The sequence below is a fragment of the Lithobates pipiens genome, unplaced genomic scaffold (genome assembly GCF_037356315.1).
Source record: "Lithobates pipiens isolate NorthernLeopardFrog02 unplaced genomic scaffold, aLitPip1_a1.2 Scaffold_13, whole genome shotgun sequence".
Classification (NCBI taxonomy): Eukaryota; Metazoa; Chordata; class Amphibia; order Anura; family Ranidae; genus Lithobates; species Lithobates pipiens.
In genome coordinates, this window is record NW_027507718.1 from 333,945,183 (window position 1) to 333,966,842 (window position 21,660).

At 43.6% G+C, this 21,660-nt stretch overlaps 1 protein-coding gene across 5 annotated transcripts in view; it reads right to left on the reverse strand.

The window, feature by feature from the left end:
- The window catches only part of TTC29 (tetratricopeptide repeat domain 29), a 449,656-nt gene that overhangs the window by 409,632 nt on the left and 18,364 nt on the right, over positions 1–21,660 (reverse strand). The gene's annotated exons all lie outside the window — the stretch shown is intronic.

A 21,660-nucleotide genomic window follows, 5' to 3' on the forward strand; every position in this document is an offset into this window, starting at 1 on the left:
AAATTAAGTCCGCTTATCTTCAGCACAAAGTAAAAGTAAAAAGGCATATAAAGTTTGTGGATGGGTCTTTGCCCCAAGGTTTTAACAATCCTTGTTAAATATTTTAGCAGCCTCCAGCAAACTTACAGATCTCCAACACAGGTGTATTCACCACAACTCCTCCTCACCACCACTCCTAGCACTACTTCCTGTCTAAGGGCCGAGCCTCTTTTTTTAGATGTGTTGTTTACAAGTTAAAAACATTATTTTTGCTAGAAAATTACTTAGAACCCCCAAACATTATGCATTTTTTTTAATAACACCCTAGAGAATAACATGGCGGTCATTGCAATACTTTCTGTCACAACGTATTTGCTCAGCGGTCTTATGCCGCGTACATACGTAGCCAACTATCCGGTGGGCTTAGTCTGACGGACTTCCCACCGGACTGTCCGCTGGACTTTCCGAATGAGCTACTTGCCCACACACGGCACTTTTTCAGCGGACTAAAATGGCGTACTAAGTCCGCTGGACTATCCGCCGTACTTTTGAAATGAACGGACTCGTCCACACACGCGGAGGAATGTCCGCTCATTTTGAGCGTGTCTCCAGGTAGCCAGGGCCAGCGAAGGAGGTGTCGCTGGCCCCGTCACCTGGTATGGACTTAAAGGGGAACCCCTACGCCGAAAAATCGGTGTGGGGGTCCCCCCTAGGTCCACATCAGACCCTTGTCCGAGCACGCTACCCGGCCGGCAAGGAAAGCGGGTGGGGACGAGCGAGCGCCCCCCCTCCTGAGCCGTGCCAGGCCGCGTGCCCTCAACATGGGGGGTGCCTTGGGGAAGGGGGTGCCTCATGGCCCCCCACCCCAAAGCACCTTGTCCCCATGTTGATGAGGACAAGGGCCTCTTCCCGACAACCCTGGCCGTTGGTTGTTGGGGTCTGCGGCGGGGGGCTTATCGGAATCCGTGAGCCCCCTTTAATAAGGGGGCCCCCGGATACCGGCCCCCCACCCTATGTGAATGAGTATGGGGTACAATTTACCCCTACCCATTCACCTGGAAAAAAAGTAAAAAAAAACACAACACACAAGGGTTAAAATAGTTTATTGCACAGCTCCGGGGGTCTTCCGTCTTCGGGGGTCTTCTCGCCGGACTCCTCCGCTATCTTCTGCTAGCTCTTTTACTAGCGGAGAGCCCGGCTTTCTTCTTCGCCGCCCTCTTCTGCTGACTTCGGGGGTCTTGTCCCCCTCTTCGGGGGTCCTGTCCCCCTCTTCGGTTCTTCTTGCCGGGCCACCGCACCTTCTTCTAGCTCTTTTACAGCCGGTGGCCCGGTCTTCTGTCGCCGATGTCGCTGTCTTCTGTTCTCTTCTTCTCTTCAGATGTTGCCTCGTCGCTGCCTCCGCTCACAATGGCAGGGACGTGGCGTGCGGCGACTTATATAGGGACATCGCCGGATGATGTCCCCGCCCATTATGATGTCACAGTCCCAGCATCCTCTGGGACTGTGACATCATAATGGGCGGGGACATCATCCGGCGATGTCCCTATATAAGTCGTCGCGCGCCGCATCCCCGTCATTGTGAGCAGAGACATCGACGAGGTAACATCTGAAGAGAAGAAAAGAAGAGAAAAAAAGAACAGAAGACGGCGACATTGGCGACAGAAGACCGGGCAACCACCTGTAAAAGAGCTAGAAGAAGGCGCGGTGGCCCGGCAAGAAAAACCGAAGAGGGGGACAGGACCCCCGAAGAGGGGGACAAGACCCCCGAAGTCGGAAGAAGAGGGCGGCGGCGAAGAAGAAAGCCGGGCTACTCCGCTAGTAAAAGAGCTAGCATAAGATAGCGGAGGAGTCTGGCAAGAAGACCCCCGAAGACGGAAGACCCCCGGAGCTGTGCAATAAATTATTTTACCCCTTGTGTGTTGTGTTTTTTTTTACTTTTTTTTACAGGTGAATGGGCAGGGGTAAATTGTACCCCATACACATTCACATAGGGTGGGGGGGCGGACGGATTCCGATAAGCCCCTCACCCGCAGACCCCGACAACCAATGGCCAGGGTTGTCGGGAAGAGGCCCTTGTCCTCTTCAACATGGGGACAAGGTGCTTTGGAGTGGGGGGGGCTCGCTCGTCCCCACCCCCTTTCCCGGCCGGCCGGGTAGCGTGCTCAGACAAGAGTCTGATGTGGACCTAGGGGGGATCCCCACGTCGATTTTTTCGGCGTAGGGGTTCCCCTTTAAGTCCATACCAGGTGACGGGCCAGCGACGCCTCCTTCGCTGGCTCCGGCTACCTGGAGACGCGCTCAAAATGAGTGGACTTTTCTCCGCGCGGGAAAAGTCGGTTCATTTCAAAAGTCCGGCGGACTAGCACACATACGGCCTTACTGTCCGCCGAAAAGCGAGTCCGGCGGACAGATTGGAGTGCAAAAATACTTTCTTAGTCCGCCGGACTTTTGGGTAAAAAAAGTCCGCCGGAGGCTACACACGGGCGGATTGTCCGGCGGACTTGAGTTTGCCGGACTTTTCCACCGGATTGTTTGATCGTGTGTACGCGGCATTAGAAGCACACTTTTTTGGGAAAAAATACACTCTTTTGAATTAAAAAATAAGACAACAGTAAAGTTAGCCCAATTTTTATATTGTGAAAGATAATGTTACGCCGAGTAAATTGATACCAAAAGATGCGCCCGCTCGCGGAATGGTGACAAACTTTTACCCTTAAAAATCTCCATAGGCAACGTTTAAAAAAATCTACAGGTGGCATGTTTTTGCGTTACAGAGGAGGTATAGGGCTAGGATTATTGTTCTTGCTCTACCGATTGCGGTGATACCTCACATGTGTGGTTTGAACACCGTTTTCATATGCGGGTGCTACTCACGCATGCGTACGCTTCTGTGCACAATCTCGACGGGACGGGGCGCATTTTTTACATAAAATAAAATAAAATTGTGTCACTTTTATTCCTATTACAATGAATGTAAACATCCCTTGTAATAGAAAAAAAGCATGACAGGACCTCTTAAATATGAGATCTGGGGTCATATTTACACTAAAATGCAATGAAAAAAATGTAATTTAAAAAAAAGAATTAAAAAAAATGGCCCTTTAACCTCCCTGGCGGTATGATTAGTTCTGGTTTTAGGTGCTGAAAGCGGTACAATTATTTTGCATGGAAATTTGGCGTTTTATATTGTAGTCCTCTAATTCTTAGGCCGCGTACACACGGGCGGATTGTCTGCCCAACTTAGTCCGCTGAACCGTGTTTCAGCGGACAATCCGCTCGTGTGTGGGCTTCAGCTGACTTTTTCAGCGGACAGTCTGACGGACTTAGGCCGCGTACACACGGGCGGATTGTCTGGCCAACTAAGTTCGTCAGACAATCCGACAGACAGTCCATCCAAATTTTGAATAAACGGACTTGACCACACACGATGAACAGACAGTCCGTTGAAAGCTTGCGCGATGACGTGTACAGCACGTACGACGGGACTAGAAAAACGACGTCCAATACACTGCAATGCAACCTTCGGCCGTGTAAATCCTTTCTGAGCATGCGCCATACTTAGTCCGTCCAACTTGCCTACACACGAGCGGACTGTCCGCTGAAACCAAGTTTGGACGGACAAAACCAAGTTTGGACGGACAAAATTACGGAAATTCCGAAAGACTTAGTCCGCCAGACTGTATGCTGAAAAAGTCCGCTGAAGCCCACACACGAGCGGATTGTCCGCTGAAACACGGTTCAGCGGACTAAGTTGGACAGACAATCCGCCCGTGTGTACTCGGCCTTAGTCTTTCGGAATTTCCGTAATTTTGTCCGTCCAAACTTGGTTTCAGCGGACAGTCCACTCGTGAGTAGGCAAGTTGGACTAAGTATGGCGCATGCTCAGAAAGGATTTACACGCCGAAGGTTGCATTGCAGTATATTGGACGTCGTATTTTTAGTCCCGTCGTACGTGCTGTACACATCATCGCGCAAGCTTTCAGCGGACTGTCTGTTCATCGTGTGTGGTCAAGTCCGTTCATTCAAAAGTTGAACGGACTGTCTATCGGATTGTCTGACGAACTTAGTTGGGCAGACAATCCGCCCGTGTGTACGCGGCCTTAGGAATAACTCTCTTAAATCTGTTCAAACCAGAGTCTAGCAGACATCCCGGGTATGATAAAGTTTATAATATAATAAAGAATAATAAAAATTATTCAATAATGTAATCAAATCCTAAAACACTGAAAAAGGGACACTTTCTGGTTGTTATGGACAATCTCCAAATTCCAGGCAGAAAAAACAGTATTTATAATATAAAAGTGCATGCAGGGCACTGCACAGACCACTAGGGACAAAGGGGGTGTGTAATGTTTTTATACAGTACTGTAATCTGTAAGATTACAGTACTGTGTGTGTTTTGTGTGTTTTTACTTTTTTGAATTTGGTGCCGATCTCCGCTCCCGTGCGCCGTAACGTCACAGGGAACGGAGCTCGGCGGCATTCGGGCACTGTGAATCGAGCGGAGGGCAGCTCGATCACACAGCGCGGAGGACATCGCTGGATCCAGGGGACAAGGTAAGTAACTCTCCCTGTGTCCTCCCTGTATCCAGCGATGCGATCCTGAGTCTGGCTCAGGGTTACCACTCGTGGAACTAAAATCTCAACCCGAGCCAGACTCGGGATCACCGCTAGGGAGGTTAAGAGCTATGGGCAGAAGTGATGTTCTTCCGCCCTGCAATGTCATGGAGATGGGTGAGGGCCATCTTCTCCTCACTTGTCTCCATGTCAGCCAGCAGAAGGACCCAATCGCCTCCGCCGCTGCAGAAGGTTCCGGTAAGCGGCGGAGGGCACCAGAGCATGGCGGAGGGGGAGCCATTCTTCCACTGCCGATAAAAGTAATCTTGCCGGGAATCCGCCGCAGAGACCAGTTTTATCTTGAAGCGGACCACCGGCCGAACAAGAGGATACCAGGGTTATGGATATATAACGATATCCTCCTTCAAAGTAAGGAAGTATATCGGCGTGCGGCGGTCCGGAAGTGGTTAAGAGCTGCTTCCTGGAGGCTCCTAACCCAGTGTGTGCTGGAATCCTTGTAGTCAGGGGTCGAGGCTCTTTCCCACCCATATATCACTTCAGAGCCTTCGAAATTCCAGGTCCCAACTATCTGTCTATTAACACAGAGAGAACTGTGAGTCAGTCCTCTCCTGATTAAAGCTATTCCCGGGAATTCCTCACCCATCCTGGGTGATCCCCTGAATACTATCAAACTTCCCTTGAAGGGACCACAACCCAAATATTGGTGATATACAGTACCTGTCCAGGACCCTACCTTGGCATCCTGTACAATACATATAACAAAGTGCTTCCAATGGCACATTTAACGGATCAAAAATCGTTAGACCTCACATTTACTTTAAGCCCCTATGATGGGTTCTTTTTAAGGTCAGGTGTTAGGATTAGTACATAAAAATTCTGCTTACGCTGCTTTTAGTAGTTAGATTTATTAGTGGTTCTGTTGAAGGTTAGGAGGTAAACCAAGGTTTAGTGTACACTGATTGGTGTGTCGAACTATCACACACAATGATTTTTTTCCACTGGGTCAAAAGTTTGTAAAAATGTTTTTCTTCAATCTAAATACCTCTTAACTGTAAGCTTTGATGCAAAATTGATATCTGCTATGAACATTTATTCATGTTTTATATGTGTGAACGTTCTGCATTGAAGCTCCTGAACCTCAAAAAATCTGAAACATTTTGACCAGAATCAACAAACCGGAGATAAAAGGCATGGAGGTTTTCAGTGGCATATGAAAGAAAACATCCCTTTGTATGTACATGCTTCTTAGTGTTCGCTGCCAGAACCTTTTTTTAAACAACACAACACAATCTCCTGCACTCGGGACCTTATTCAATAAGTAAGTGGTGTAGCCAACCCCTCAGATAGAATATGGAATGTCAACGGTCTTGCTGCCCTCCTCAGAACAATGGGTATCCTTAGAACTGGAATATATAGAAAGAAAAAGAGGGCGCACCAACCTTGTGCATTGCCAAAGATTAAATGTATTTAAAATTGTAACAACAAGAGTAATACTCACAAACGAGCATTTAAAAAAGGCTTATCAGTGCTCCAGCAATTCGGAACCGTGTCTCTAGACACCTGCAACCCAAACCTCTTTTTCTTTCTATATAGAATATTTTTTTATTCTGGGTACACATATTAAAATGCATTTTATGTATATAAAAACACATTTTAGAGCACAAAACTCCAAAAATAAAGCATAAACCCTTTTGTTATATAATATTAGTGCTACAATGCAGCAAAATTCATTTTAGCGCACACAAACCCAATATAATCATTTTTTTTAAATAAAAGAGGTGGTTCTGTCAAGTAAATACATACAAATATGTATGGTTGTCCCGATACCACTTTTTTAAGTACAAGTACCAATACTTTTTTCAAGTACTCGCCGATTCCGATTACAGATACTTTTATTTAATGCCATGTGACACTTTTCAAAGCACAATGCAGATTAGGTGGCACTGATATGCAGCACTAATGGGCACTGATTAAGCAGCACTGATGAGCACTGATAGGTGGATGGGACTGACAGATAGATGACACTGATAGATGGCACTGATAGGCGGCACGTATTGGCATTGGGTAGTGATAGGTGGCATTTATGGACACTGATGGGCAGGCACTGAAATATTATGAAAGGAAAGGCTGCCTGCGATGCCCATCTTGATACTCCTTGCACTCCACCGCATAAAAGAAGCAGCAGCCATCTTGTTACACCCAGCCCGAATTATATGGGCTGGGTGTAACAAGATGTCCGCTGCTGGCTTACTGTGGCTAAGTGCAGGTTGTACCAAGATGGGCACTGGGATGTACAACTGCTGACGCTGACACGGAGTGCCACTTCCGTTGTTCCTCCTACTGACTTCCGGTTGAGCCGGGTCGCCTAATCTGATGAAACTCTGCCTCTCCCTGGTATCGGATCAGACTTCGGGAGCATTTGTTCGAGTACAAGTACTCGCACAAATGCTCGGTTGCGGTCCCAATACCGATATTAGTATCGGTATCGGGACAACCCTACAAATATTTTATTTTATTTTTTTTATTCTTTATTTAAATTTTTCATTTAAGTTGCGTACAAAACATAATCAAGTATTATAAAAGAAAACCATAGGACCAAAATACATTCATGCCCTTAAATTTTTCACATTATCCTGGTTTTCTTTCTTTACTTCTCGAGTTCTTCTAAAATATTTCCCTCCCACCCCTCTCCCCACCCCTACCGACCCATTACCTCGTTAAAAATCATAGATTGTCTAAAGATTTTCCAGTATTTCCATTTCACATGGAATCTCTTTCTTTCTCTTTCTTCCTCCATTCCCAGCCCTTCAATACTATACATTTCCTCAACTTTTCCTAGCCATTCCTTTACTTTGGGTGCTTCTATTTCTTTCCATTTTTTCGGAATCAGGCTTTTTGCCACGTTTATTAATGAGCTTGTGAGGGAATTCCTATACTCCTTAATTGGGGTATCTACTGCATGGAATAGGCATAACCATGGGTTCTCAGGTAACTGTATTTTAGCTATTACTTCTATATATCTTATTATTTCTCTCCAATATTCTTTAATCTTGGGACAATCCCACCATATATGGGCCAAACTTCCCGTTTGTCCACAATTCCTCCAACATTTCCCAGATTGTCCCTCCTGGTACTTTGCCATTATATCTGGGGTCCTATACCATCTTACTAAAATTTTATAATTTGTTTCTATCATCTTACTATTTTCCGTGGATCTGTGCACCATCTTCAATATTTTTTCTATATTTTGGTTTTCACCCCGTGCTCCTATCTCTTCTTCCCATTTTTGAATGAAAGTTGGTACCTCCGCTTCACATTCCCGTCTCAAGACCTTATAAAGCTGGGCAATACCTGCTCTTGGGGATTTCCCCTCACATATCCGCTCCAAGGCAGTCAAATTTTCTCCATCTCTAAGCGGTTGTGGTAGTCTTGAGACGAAATGTCTAAGCTGCAGGTATCGCCACTCATTCAAATCCATCCAATCATTTTCTTTCTGTAATATTGCTAGTGTTTTCAATTTCCCCTCTTTAATTATGTGTCGTAATTGCATATTATCTTGTTTTATCCATTTCCCTCCTATTGTACTTTTACCAGGTGCAAAAAAATCATTATCTTTTAAATAAATTAAAGGGGAATTATATTTCCACTTATTATGTTTGTGTATTCCCTCCCATACTCTAAACACATTTTTTGTGACCAAAGGTGTTGTCTTCCCTAGTGATCTATATTTTAAAGGAGTCCAGATTTCTCTACCTAAATTTGTGCCTGATAAACTGTGTTCTATTTTTCCCCATCTTTTTTTACTTTCTAATTTTGCCCATTCCACCACCCGTGTTAACACTGCTGCTTCGTAATATTTTCTAAAGTCTGGGACATTCAGACCCCCCTCGTCTTTTCCCTTTTGCAAAGTCTTCAGTGGGATTCTAGGTTTCTTGTTGTTCCAGATAAATTTAGAAATTAAAGAATTTATCATTTTAAAATATAGGGGGGGGGATATATATTGGTAATAGCTGAAATTTATAAAGGATTTTAGGTTGAATAATCATTTTTAAGGCATTAATTCTTCCTAACCATGACAGGGGCTTTGTTCTCATTCTCCTTATTTCTTCTCTCAATTCTTCTAGAAGGGGGATATAGTTTATTAGGTACATTTTTTCTATTGATGCAGTCAGTTTAATCCCTAAATATTTAATTTCCTTTTGCCATAGAAATGGGAATTCTCTCTTAATGTCAAGTTCTTCTCTCGGATTTATATTTACGTTTAAGATTTCTGACTTGCTTGGGTTGATTTTAAAGTTAGATAATTCTCCGTATTCCTGTAAAGCCTTTAACAAGTTTGGCATGGAGATTCGTGGGCTGGATACATAAAACAGAATATCATCCGCGAATGCGGCTGTCTTATGTATTTCCCCCTCTATCTCAACCCCCTTTATATCTGGGTTTCTCCTTATCGTCTCCAGGAGTGGCTCCCTTCTGCGATAAGAGCATTGGGCTCAGCTGGGGGAGGATGTGATGTGGGAAAGCTGGGGGAGGAGCCCGAGGCGGTGTCTGTGAGGACGGAAGGGGAGGCAGGAGATCCATGGCAGCAAGTCTGATGCAGATGCTGGTGAAGTGGGATAGAACACCGTGTTAGAGGACAGCACATGGTGACCCCCGCAGATGCCTATTCCCCATGATATTGGATCAGGAGACCAAGGAGGAGCGATTGATAGATCGGGGTGGACAGCAGTAAAGGATGCAGGAAACTGAACAGGGGTAAGTGAGAGATATCCCTGGTTCAATCAAAAAAATGGCTGCAAGAGAAAACACCTGATCCTGAGACCCCACGAGTGACTGTTGGTTGCTGGCCTCCCCTCTGTCTCCTCCATACGCCCCCCCTCTTATCTCTGCCTTTGTGTCCTCTGTATATTATGCTCTGCATACTACCCTCCAGAGCCCCTAGGTTATCCAGCGCTGTTGCATCGTGAACTGTGTTTGAACTGTGTTTGCTGTGGAAGCTAAAGAGATTTGATGACTAACTGAGGGAGAGATGCAGCAGCTGGGACTGGCTAAAATTTAACTGACTGGAGACATAAGAGAGGTCTTGATGGAGCAATGATTCTTTTTGAAACCTATGAATCTATGAGAGCTACGGAATTGAAATGTTTGTAAGAACGTACCAATGAGAGGACTTGTTTAAATGTCAATGATTGCCTAATAACCCTAGGAGTGGCTCAATTGATTAAATGCTGGAATTACTGGAAACTGCTAAACTGATAGTTGAAACTAGTACTGAGTTTTAAGCTCACTTAAGGACTAAGTATTGATACAGCTTAGTACTGACTGAAAAGGTTATGAACTATGCTATGAACTAAGCTGCAAATTAAGTGATGAACTCTGCGATTTAACTATGCGATAAGTTCGGAGCGATATCTACTGGAGAGTAACTTTCCTTCCTGTGGTGGATAGCAGCTGATTAGATAATTGGGTTAAGCTAATATAGAGCTGAAAAAGCATAAGGACATTCCTTTTTTTTCTTCCCCCCGAATCCTCCCCCCCCCTCTGCGTTTTTTTTTTTTTTTCCTTCGTATCTTCCCGCCTCTCTTACGTTATACAGAGACCGGGAAAGAGGGATGAATGGTACGTTTTTCATATGTTCTTTATAGGATTTTCATAGGTGCCCCAGCAAAATAAAATACAAAAAAAAAAAAATCCACCAAGTTGCAGAATTTTCAATTCCATCTAAACTAGGGGGCCTGAAAGGGTTAAGTGACTGGAGACATAAGAGAGGTCTTGATGGAGCAATGATTTTGTCTGAAAACTATGAATCCAGGAGTGGCTCAATTGATTAAATGCTGGAAGTACTGGAAACTACTAAACTGATAGTTGAAACTAGTACTGAGTTTTAAGCTCACTTAAGGACTAAGTATTGATACAGCTTAGTACTGACTGAAAAGGTTATGAACTATGTTATGAACTAAGCTGCAAATTAAATGATGAACTCTGCGATTTAACTATGCGATAAGCTTGGAGCGATATTTTCTGGAGAGTAACTTTCCATTATGTGGTGGATAGCAGCTGATTAGACAATTGGATCAAGTAGAAATAGAGCTGCAAAAGTATAAGGACATTCCCCTTTTTTTTTTTTTTTTTTTTTTTTTTTGTTCCTTATGCGTTCTCTTTTTTTTTTTTTTTTTCCTCTCTCTCTACGTGTGCTCCCGCCCCTCTTACGCTATATAGAGATCGGAAAAAAGGGACGAAGGGTACGTTTTGTTTTTTTTATTGTTCCTTTACAGGATCTTTACAGGTGCCCTAATAAAAAAAAGAAAAAAAAAGTAAAAAAAAAAATCCATCAAGTCGCAGAATTTTCCATTCTTAAAGCAAAAGTGAAGAGAAGTATTCCATCTAAACTAGGGTGCCTGAGAGGTGAAACGGCAGGATATTCTTCTCTCCCCTTGCCCCTCCATTCAAATCAATAAAAGCAAAGATTGGAACCGAGAGGTACTCCCCTCTATACAGGACAACTATTTTGTCAAACAAGACAAGTGAACAAGATACATGATGAGGGGAAGATCACATAAAACAACAGAATCTAAAACCCCGAGGGAGAGTTTAAATACTAGTGTAACCGCTAGTTCAATACAAAAATACTTGACAACTAAAGAGGGTAACTAAAAAAGCCCAGATGTAGAAAAAAAAACATCCTTGCCAACCCAAAACGCAAAAAAGTTAAAAGGAGCCCAAGGAGATAAAACAAGAGAAGAAACACAAACAGAGAGAGAGATGGAAACTTACGAGGGGGACGGGGAAGAACAGCGAAGTATAGCTCAAATGCCCACGAAGATCGAGATGATGGCAATGTTTGAAAGGATGGAAAGTTTAATTAAGAGTGAGATTACAAATGTCCGGATGGATCTGGGCCATTTGCTGCGGAGAGTAGAAGAGGCTGAGGAGAGAACTGAGAAACAAACACAAGAAATCGCAGAATTAAAATCGCAAGTGAAAGCACTGCAAATAAACCAAAGAAATACCTTCTATAAAATGGAAGCACAGGAAAATCAAAATAGACGCCAAAATCTAAGGATAAGAGCCCTCCCAGAGCAAAATGGAGAGAAACTGGAAGAAAAAATAAGGAAAATATTTAACCCCCTACTAGGACGAGAAGAGGACGAGGAGTTAAAGATCGATAGAGTACATAGAATTAGAAAGCCTCTAGGAATGAAGGAGGAGACCCCACGAGATGTCATTGTTAAATTCCATCGGTATACAGATAAGGAGAAAATATGGAGGAACCTCAGAGAGAGACACCCGTTGCAATACGAGCAAACAACTTTGCAAGTATTTGCGGACTTGTCAAGTGAAACATTATCCAGAAGAAGACAATTAAAACCATTACTAGAACATTTAAGACAAGCTAATATTAAATATAGTTGGGGGTTTCCTGCAGCATTGATAGTACATAGGGACGGAAAGACGGTTAGATTGAAATTTCCGGAAGAAGTACAGGACTTTTGTACAGAGTTACAGATTCCAACCATTAGTATACCTAAGCGATCGGAAAGAGAAGAAAGACTAATTGAAGAGGGAATAGGGCAGAGAGCTTAATGTAAGGGGGGGGGGTAGGGGGAGAGGGGGGGAGGGGGGGCTGGTGTAATTTATTACAAAAGAAACGAGATGGGAGAGGTAAAGTAAATAAAAGTTAATGTGGGTATGGGTGAAAACGGGAAGAGCCTCCCTGGACTATCTGCTCCCTCCTCTCCCCCCCTATGTCTACCGGGCCTTCAAGGCCGGGGGGGGAGTGGAGGGACACGGAATGCCGGGCTTGGAGCTTCACCCCAAGGGGTGAGGTACATATTCCAGGATGGGGATATATTCTGGATATAGGTACAAGGACCAAAGAGGGGTCTGGGAGGGTTGGGAGGAGGTTGGGAGGGGGGGTGGGAGGGGTGGGGAGAGAAAGAAGACCCGACAGCAGAGAACCTCGTTAAGTGAGAAAAGAGGAGAAACCAGCCTGACTAAAAGCTATGTCTATAGTTAATTGTTTGTCATATAACGTTAGGGGGCTAAATGAATCAGCAAAGCGGTTTAAAATTCTGAAAGAAATAGAACAATATGAAGCGGGTATAGTGTTCTTACAGGAAACCCATCTATCATACGAAAGCAAGATTAGAATATACTCCCCTAGGTTCCCGGTGTGGTTTTATGGAGATTCTTACTCAAGGAACTCAAAAGGGGTAGCTATCGGTATAGGACGGGAGGTATACTATAAAATAGAAGAAAGATTAGTCGACCCGGAGGGTAGATTCCTCTTTCTGAAGGGGAAACTATGGGGAGTAGACTATACCCTCGCTAACATATACTGCCCAAATAGAAGTCCAACGGTTTTTCTGAAAGGAATATTGGAGAAATTATGGGATTTTAAAAGAGGAAGAGTAATTATAGCTGGAGATATGAACTTTTGTATGAATCCGCAAATGGATAGTTCGTCCCGTGTGCAGGGGATTGGGAAGGAGCAGAGGAGAATAATAAAACACAGGCTATATCAGTACCAGCTTATGGATGTGTGGAGAACTATGCACCCAAGGATACGAGACTACTCGTTCTATTCCCCGGTACACGGGACGTAGAGAAGTATAGATTGATCGCACACTTGAATCCAAAATATGCTGTAGAAATTGCTTTATTGTCATAAGCCAGACAAAATTGCAATGATGATCAGTTGACGCGTTTCACATGAAAAGAACCATGCTTGTTCACAAGTGCAATTTTGTCTGGCTCATGACAGTAAATACATTTTTTACAGCGTATTTTGGATTCAAGTCCGGGATCAATCTATTCTTCTCTTCTTGATATTGCCTACGGTGATGAGCCGGGATTAGCACCTTGGATTGGGTGTGTCCATTTTTTGCCTGAAGCGGTGTGTGCACCCTTGTTCTGTAAGAAGAAACAGGAGCCACGCTAAAGGCAAATTAAAGTACATGCTAATTTTGGTAGCATAATTATTAATGTGGAATACATGTTTCTTGCTAAAGAACATTATTTTTATCAACTTGTTATGGGTAAAGTTTGGTCATTAGGGTCTGGATAGTGGATACTGTAACATAAACTGTTGTAACCCCCCTGAGTAGTAGTGTTATTATATAATATCCTTTCAGATTGTATTTAGCAATCCACAAGTACTGATTCTTTCTGGGTATTAGCCCTGTTGTGTGCATATACATATTAGCACAATGTAAGATATACTATATATTGTAGTTGGAATCACCCTGGAAATTCTACATTTGCTGATGATACCAGGGTCCATTTGCAGCAACTTTATTTTTCTCTAGGTAAGTTTAAAAAGGTATTTCTCCATTAATATTGCTGCTACATAGACATGAGAAATCATTAGTTGCAGGGCTGACTGAGGTTGATTAGCCCACAGAAATATAAATCAGCCCTGCTATTCAATACTTTTAGATTCAGCAGCTTTAGCAGACTGACAGGTTCTGTATGCATTTTGTGAATCTACAGTTTGGAACAGGTTAATTTAAAAAGCAAAAAAATCTCTTTTTAGGGGAACTATAAAAACAGTGGGTTAATATTATTTAGTTGTTATTCATTCACAGAGCATTTTGAAAAAGAGCAGAGCCGAATCTGTTTGCCTTCAGACTCTCTTGGTTAAAACCTCATACAGCCCATATGAACAAAGCAAACAGCGAGGTGGATCAGTTATATATGCTTTCATTACCTTTACAAGCACTGTTTAGTTAAATGGTAATGTGACAAAGGAAAGCAACAGTTGAATGTCTAAGCTTTAACATAATTTGTCATGTTAAATAATACAGTGCCTTGCGAAAGTATTCGGCCCCCTGGAACTTTTCAACCTTTTGCCACATTTCAGGCTTCAAACATAAAGATATAAAATTTAAATTTTTTGTGAAGAATCCCCAACAAGTGGGACACAATTGTGAAGTGGAACGAAATCTATTGGATTTTTGAAACTTTTTTAACTAATAAAAAAATGAAAAGTGGGGCGTGCAAAATTATTTGGCCCCCTTGCATTAATACTTTGTAGAGCCACCTTTTGCTGCGATTACAGCTGCAAGTCGCTTGGGGTATGTCTCTATCAGTTTTGCACATCGAGAGACTGAAATTCTTGCCCATTCTTCCTTGCAAAACAGCTCGAGCTCAGTGAGGTTGGATGGAGAGCGTTTGTGAACAGCAGTTTTCAGCTCTTTCCACAGATTCTCGATTGGATTCAGGTCTGGACTTTGACTTGGCCATTCTAACACCTGGATACATTTATTTGTGAACCATTCCTTTGTATATTTTGCTGTATGTTTGGGATCATTGTCTTGTTGGAAGATAAATCTCCGTCCCAGTTTCAGGTCTTTTGCAGACTCCAACAGGTTTTCATCCAGAATGGTCCTGTATTTGGCTGCATCCATCTTCCCCTCAATTTTAACCATCTTCCCTGTCCCTGCTGAAGAAAAGCAGGCCCAAACCATCATGCTGCCACCACCATGTTTGACAGTGGGGATGGTGTGTTGAGGGTGATGAGCTGTGTTGCTTTTACGCCAAACATATCATTTTGCATTGTGGGCAAAAAGTTTGATTTTGGTTTCATCTGACCAGAGCACCTTCTTCCACATGTTTGGTGTGTCTCCCAGGTGGCTTGTGGCAAACTTTAGACGAGACTTTTTATGGATATCTTTGAGAAATGGCTTTCTTCTTGCCACTCTTCCATAAAGGCCAGATTTGTGCAGTGTACGACTGATTGTTGTCCTATAGACAGACTCTCCCACCTCAGCTGTAGTTCTCTGCAGTTCATCCAGAGTGATCATGGGCCTCTTGGCTGCATCTCTGATCAGTCTTCTCCTTGTCTGAGCTGAAAGTTTAGAGGGACGGCCAGGTCTTGGTAGATTTGCAGTGGTCTGATACTCCTTCCATTTCAAAATGATCGCTTGCACAGTGCTCCTTGGGATGTTTAAAGCTTAGGAAATCTTTTTGTATCCAAATCCGGCTTTAAACTTCTCCACAACAGTATTACGGACCTGCCTGGTGTGTTCCTTGGTCTTCATGATGCTCTCTGCGCTTTTAACAGAACCCTGATACTATCACAGAGCAGGTGCATTTATACAGAGACTTGATTACACACAGGTGGATTCTATTTATCACCATCAGTCATTTAGGACAACATTGGATCATTCAGAGATCCTCGCTGAACTTCTGGAGTGAGTTTGCTGCACTGAAAGTAAAGGGGCCGAATAATTTTGCACGCGCCATTTTTCAGTTTTTTATTTGCTAAAAAAGTTTTAAATTATCCAATAGATTTAGTTCCACTTCACAATTGTGTCCTACTTGGTGATTCTTCACAAAAAATTAAAATTGTATATCTTTATGTTTGAAGCCTGAAATGTGGCAAAAGGTTGAAAAGTTCAAGGGGGCCGAATACTTTCGCAAGGCACTGTATATGCAATGAGAGGCCTGCATATAACTTTTGTATGTAAAATTGGTGGGAATTAAAGAACAATGCCAACATAGATGTCCATTTACGAAGTAGTGGTATGGCCGTATTACTATCTTAAACTTTTTTAAACTACCGCACAATCATATAGCACAGCATTGTGCTTTTCCAATTTACATTGCATTTTGACAGCAGCAAATAAATCGAATGAGAGTTAAAAAAAAAAAAGCCAAAAGGAAAGTATGGTCATGTGATCTCTCCATCAGTCATTGAGTTCTCTAGTTCTCTCCATGGGGTTAAGCAAAGAAAACTGCATGAAGTACTACAGAATAAAAATGATGGCCTGCACTTTATGGGACTTAAAATACAGGTATATGATGGAAAACAAATTGCAACGTCTATTCTCTGTTATAAATCAGCCTCATGGTGTTTACATCCAAGTATTAAAGATTTTGTTACCCCAACATTTCATGCTATGAACAGGGGTCTGGGGGGTATTTAAATTGTTACATTATATAACAACACTTACCTGATGGGTTTACTTCCTCTTTGTCTCCCTGCAAAGGTAAAGCATAATGGGCTACTATGCATCGCATAGTAGCCCATTATGTGTCACTTACCTGACACAAGAGCCAGCGATGTCACCGCTGTCCCCTGTAGTCCGGAGTGTCCATCTTCTTCCGGGTATTGCTGCTCCGGCCATGTGCACGGGAGCCGCCACTAACGGCATATCGCCGTTAGTAGCGGCATGCTGCTAACGGCGATAGTGCGCCTGCGTGCCGCTGTCTACGGCGCATGCGCCGTACACATTTGTCACTGTCTTTTAGCAAATATCTCCTAAACCGCGTAGGTTTAGGAGCTATTTCTTGGACCTACAGGTAAGCCTTAATCTAGGCTTACCTGTAGGTCAAAGTGGTTTGTAAGGGTTTATAACCACTTTAAATGTGCATTTTGTATAAGTAAAGGCACATGCATTATTTTGTTTGAAAAAGTGAATTTCCCTTATTATGGAAAGCCTAAAAACAGAGTGAGAATTACAACCAACATGACAATCAATAAAAGAGATGGCAATGACAGTTTGCTCAGACTTATAATTGTACACAAACATATTTCTTTCTCCTGTTTATACACACCAACACAGTGCTTTACACAGTTCCAATTACATTGATGACCTTCCCGCCACAAAAAAAAAGGCAAATCCTTCCTGGGTTAGCTGTATATACTGTATGTATGTGTGTATATTGCATACACCTCACTGTGATCTCTGGGAACATTAAACAGCATCACCTCCCAAACATTTGTACATTTCCTCACTAGCATTCTATGGACCTGATATCTTTTAAACAGGAAAGGGGGTACGGGCAAACAAGTGAACAACAACATGATCGTCTTTTAATGCGGTGCATAAGAAATACTGATCTGATAACTTGTCACTTAATACATATGTTGGACATCATGCTCTATTAGTATTCATGTGCAAGTGTATGTTTTCCAGCTATAGTTTATCTAATATTAATAAACACGTTTTCCAACCATATCTTATTAAAAAACATATGTTATAACAGAACCTACAGAAGTCCTGAGGGAAGCTTAGAGCCACCAATAAGACCCGGGGGCAGGATTTTGCAGCCTGATATTAATGTACATTTTGTTAAAGATGACCATATTTGTTAAATGTATTTGCGGACCTTTTACATACAACTGAAATCTTTCCTGGCTACCATCCCCTTTGTCTACTGTAAACTGCTCTCATTTTGTTTTAGTACTAAGTGAAGTGAATAAAAAAACTGTTAAAGTAATAATCCAGCCTAAACGTGTTTTTAGGTTTTGTAGACAATGCAGAAAGTTAAAGAGGAAGTAAACCCTGATGGGTTTTACTTCCTCTTTATTTCCCTGCAAAGGTAAAGCATAATGGGCTACTATCCATCGCACAGTAGCCCATTATGTGTCACTTACCTGAAACCGAAGCCTGCGATTTCACCGCTGGCCCCACTAGCAGTGAGCATCCATCTTCACCCCTCTTCCTTCTGGGGCTGCGAACTCCAGCTCTGTGACTGGCCAGAGTCATGTGATGTCACTCCTGTGTATGCGCGTGGGAGCTGGCAGTCACGGCATGACCCCTTCAGAAACGGCACAATCTGCCCTTTCTAAAGTGCGCATGCGCCATAGATATCGGCACACAGCTTTGATGTATATATATCCTAAAACCGTGGAGGTTTAGGAGATATTTCTAGCACCTACAGGTAAGCCTTAATATAGACTTACCTGTAGGGCCTATAGGGTGTGTACTGAACTCCAGGCAAACAACTAAATATAAATGTAGCGCTCACCCCCAAAGGAGCCGCTGGATATTGGGTTCCCCACTTCTGCACAGCCAGGCAACAAGTCTCCACACTTTCTCTAGACACAAGGAACAGTCTTTGAGTTTGGTATTTACCGGTATGTGTTATTAGGGTAATAACTTGGATGGGGAATAGGAATTATGGGATGCCCAACTTAATAGCAACAAAAATCAGGGACAACTTCCTCCCTATGTACAACTCTGATTGATCTCCTCTTCTTCTCTATGCACGGCTCCATTGGTCTCACTCACTTCATTGAAAAGCATAAGGATAAATTCACCTTTTCAGAAAAAATAATAAATGCTAATTTTTTTGTGCATTTATTATTTTTTGTTGCAGGAGCCTGTAAAGCATTGCACCAGCAATCAGCAGATCGCTGATGCCATGCAGGTCTCCTGCAGATCTGTCAGTGTATCTGCTTCCTTGTACCTCGTACATTCTGACAGCACCATGGTAGTTCATGGAAAACAACAAGCCAACAGCCGCAAAGGCTGCCAGACCTTGTAGTTTTCCATTCACAGTAGTTTTCTCTATCACTGTCCATCCCCAGTCTGCACACTGGACAATGATAGAGCAACAGGAGTCCAAAAACATTGAGCAAGTTCCAGGAAGTTAGGAAGCTCCTATAACCCCTGCAATTACAGTACTCAATGACCTATCCTGCATCCAGGTATTAGTGGATAATGAAGTCCATTTCTTTGATAACCCTGCCTTTGCCACTGAATGGCTGAACCAGCACTACTGAAAAAAAAATGTGTCTTTATCTTTTTTTTGCCTTTGGATCCATGTTTGGCTCTTTTGCTTCACCCTGCTTAATAGGTTGTTGTTGCCTCAAGCTATGTTATCTCCAGTAGAGCTATACCTTCTGCTATTTTTTGTGGGACTGGTTCCTCTGGGCCTTTGAAATGATAGTCTATCTTCCCACTAATTCCTGTATGCCACTCTTGTTGAACCTTGCTTTCGTCTCACCTGCCCTTTGCCCTAGGACACACAAATATTTGAAGTGTCAGGCTCTTGTGGCTTTCTTGTTGCTCTGTTGTTTTTTCTCTATTACATTTCTCTCTTCACAGCTCATTAGTTGAACTCCTTCTCCTTGACAGCTTTCTCACTACACTGACCAGTGATCCTATATAGATACTCTACCATCAGAGCCGGCCCTACCATGGGTCCCACTGGGTCCATTGGACCCAGGCAGCACTCTGAGAGGGGTGGCAAATTGACGCCCAAGAAGATTTTTTTTTCAACAGTTTGGTGCGCACCTTCGGGACCAGATGAGATGTACAGCTTTTCTCCACCTGGCCCAGCAAGCGTGGCAGGTCTGTCCCTTCCATAAGATTGCAGCACTCTCCCTTCCCAATCTTACTTACACAAGACGGGAAGAATGGCAGGTCCAGACAAAGGGCGGGACTTTTCAAGTTAAAGAGCTGGTGATTGGTTACTAGACAGCAGGGTGGTCCCAGCAATCACTTACCTGCCTTTCACATAAAAAGTCCCGCCCTCTGTCTGGACTTGCCTTGTTTCCCGTGTTGTGTAAATACGTTATGGGAGGGGGGAGTGATGCAATCTTATTGAAGGGGCAGTCTGTAATATTGATGGAGGACTGTGATGGGGGGTCTGTGATGAGGGGGTCTGGGGTGAGGAGGATCTATGATGGAGAGAGGTCTGTGATGAGGGGAGTCTGTGATGAGGGGGGATCTGTGATGGGATGTTCTGTGATGAGGGGAGTCTGTGATGGAGGAATACTTTATGGAGAGGGGTCTGTGATGGGGGGGTCAGTGATGAGGGGAGTATGTGAAGGGGGAATCTGTGATGGGGGGAGTCTGTGATGGGGGGAATCTGTGATGGAGAGGGGTTTGTGATGGGATGGTCTGTGATGAGGGGATCTGTGATGGGATGGTCTGCGATGGGGGGAGTCTGCGATGGGATGGTCTGCGATGGGGGGAGTCTGAGAAGGGATGGTCTGCGATGGGGGGAGTCTGCGATGGGATGGTCTGTGATGGGGGGAGTCTGTGATGGGATGGTCTGTGATGGGGGGAGTCTGTGATGGGATGGTCTGTAATGAGGGGAGTCTGAGAAGGGATGGTCTGTGATGAGGGGAGTCTGAGAAGGGATGGTCTGTGATGAGGGGAGTCTGAGAAGGGATGGTCTGTGATGAGGGGAGTCTGAGAAGGGATGGTCTGTGATGAGGGGAGTCTGAGAAGGGATGGTCTATGATGAGGGGAGTCTGAGAAGGGATGGTCTGTGATGAGTGAAGTCTGAGAAGGGATGGTCTATGATGAGGGGAGTCTGAGAAGGGATGGTCTATGATGAGGGGAGTCTGAGAAGGGATGGTCTGTGATGAGGGGAGTCTGAGAAGGGATGGTCTGTGATGAGGGGAGTCTGAGAAGGGATGGTCTGTGATGAGGGGAGTCTGAGAAGGGATGGTCTGTGATGGGGGGAGTCTGTGATGGAAAGGTCTGTGATGACGGGAGTCTGAGAAGGGATGGTCTGTGATGACGGTAGTCTGATAAGGGATGGTCTGTGATGAGAGGAGTCTGAGAAGAAATGGTCTGTGATGAGGGGAGTCTGTGAAGGGATGGTCTGTGATGAGGGGAGTCTGTGAAGGGATGGTCTGTGATGAGGTGAGTCTGATATGGATTTTGTGATATGGAATTGAACATAATGGTATGTCATATAATTTTGCATATAGACAAGGTGCTGTTGCATGTGAATCTGACTTTCCTGATAAATGTAATTTTAGTTTTAATTATCATCACATAAATAATGGATGTGGGGGCCTTTTGGTGAGCGTGATTTTTTTTCGGGGGAGGAGCAGCATTTCTTTCTTGGACCCAGGCAGCACAATGTATTGGGTCAGCCCTGTCTACCATCCTACCTACACGCCTTAGATTCCCTTTTTCAAGATATTACCAAAGTTCCCTGATGGCAGGTTGAACAGTTAAGATCATGTCATGGGACGTTAGGGGGTATGAATGACTCAATTAAGCATTCGACTTTTTTTTTTATATTCTGTATTCCTCTCCCACACTCTCCAGGGGCTCTCCGAGTGCTGACTCAGTTTCTAGCTGACCTCATACCTATCCCTGTCATACTTCTAGGGGATCTGAATACCTTTATTTAAAGATCTCTGGATAGATTTCCCTCTCTTAGTGTACTGCCAACTCACTCTTTAACTCCTTATTTTACTCCCTATTTTTCCCACCACACTCCATATTGAATAGCTTTCAAATACTTTAAAAAATGAATGGATATTTTTCTGGATCTGTTTTGGCAAAAGAAACCCCCATGTATTCGCTTTGAGGTATTGCAATATCCCAAAGATTCTGGACCAAA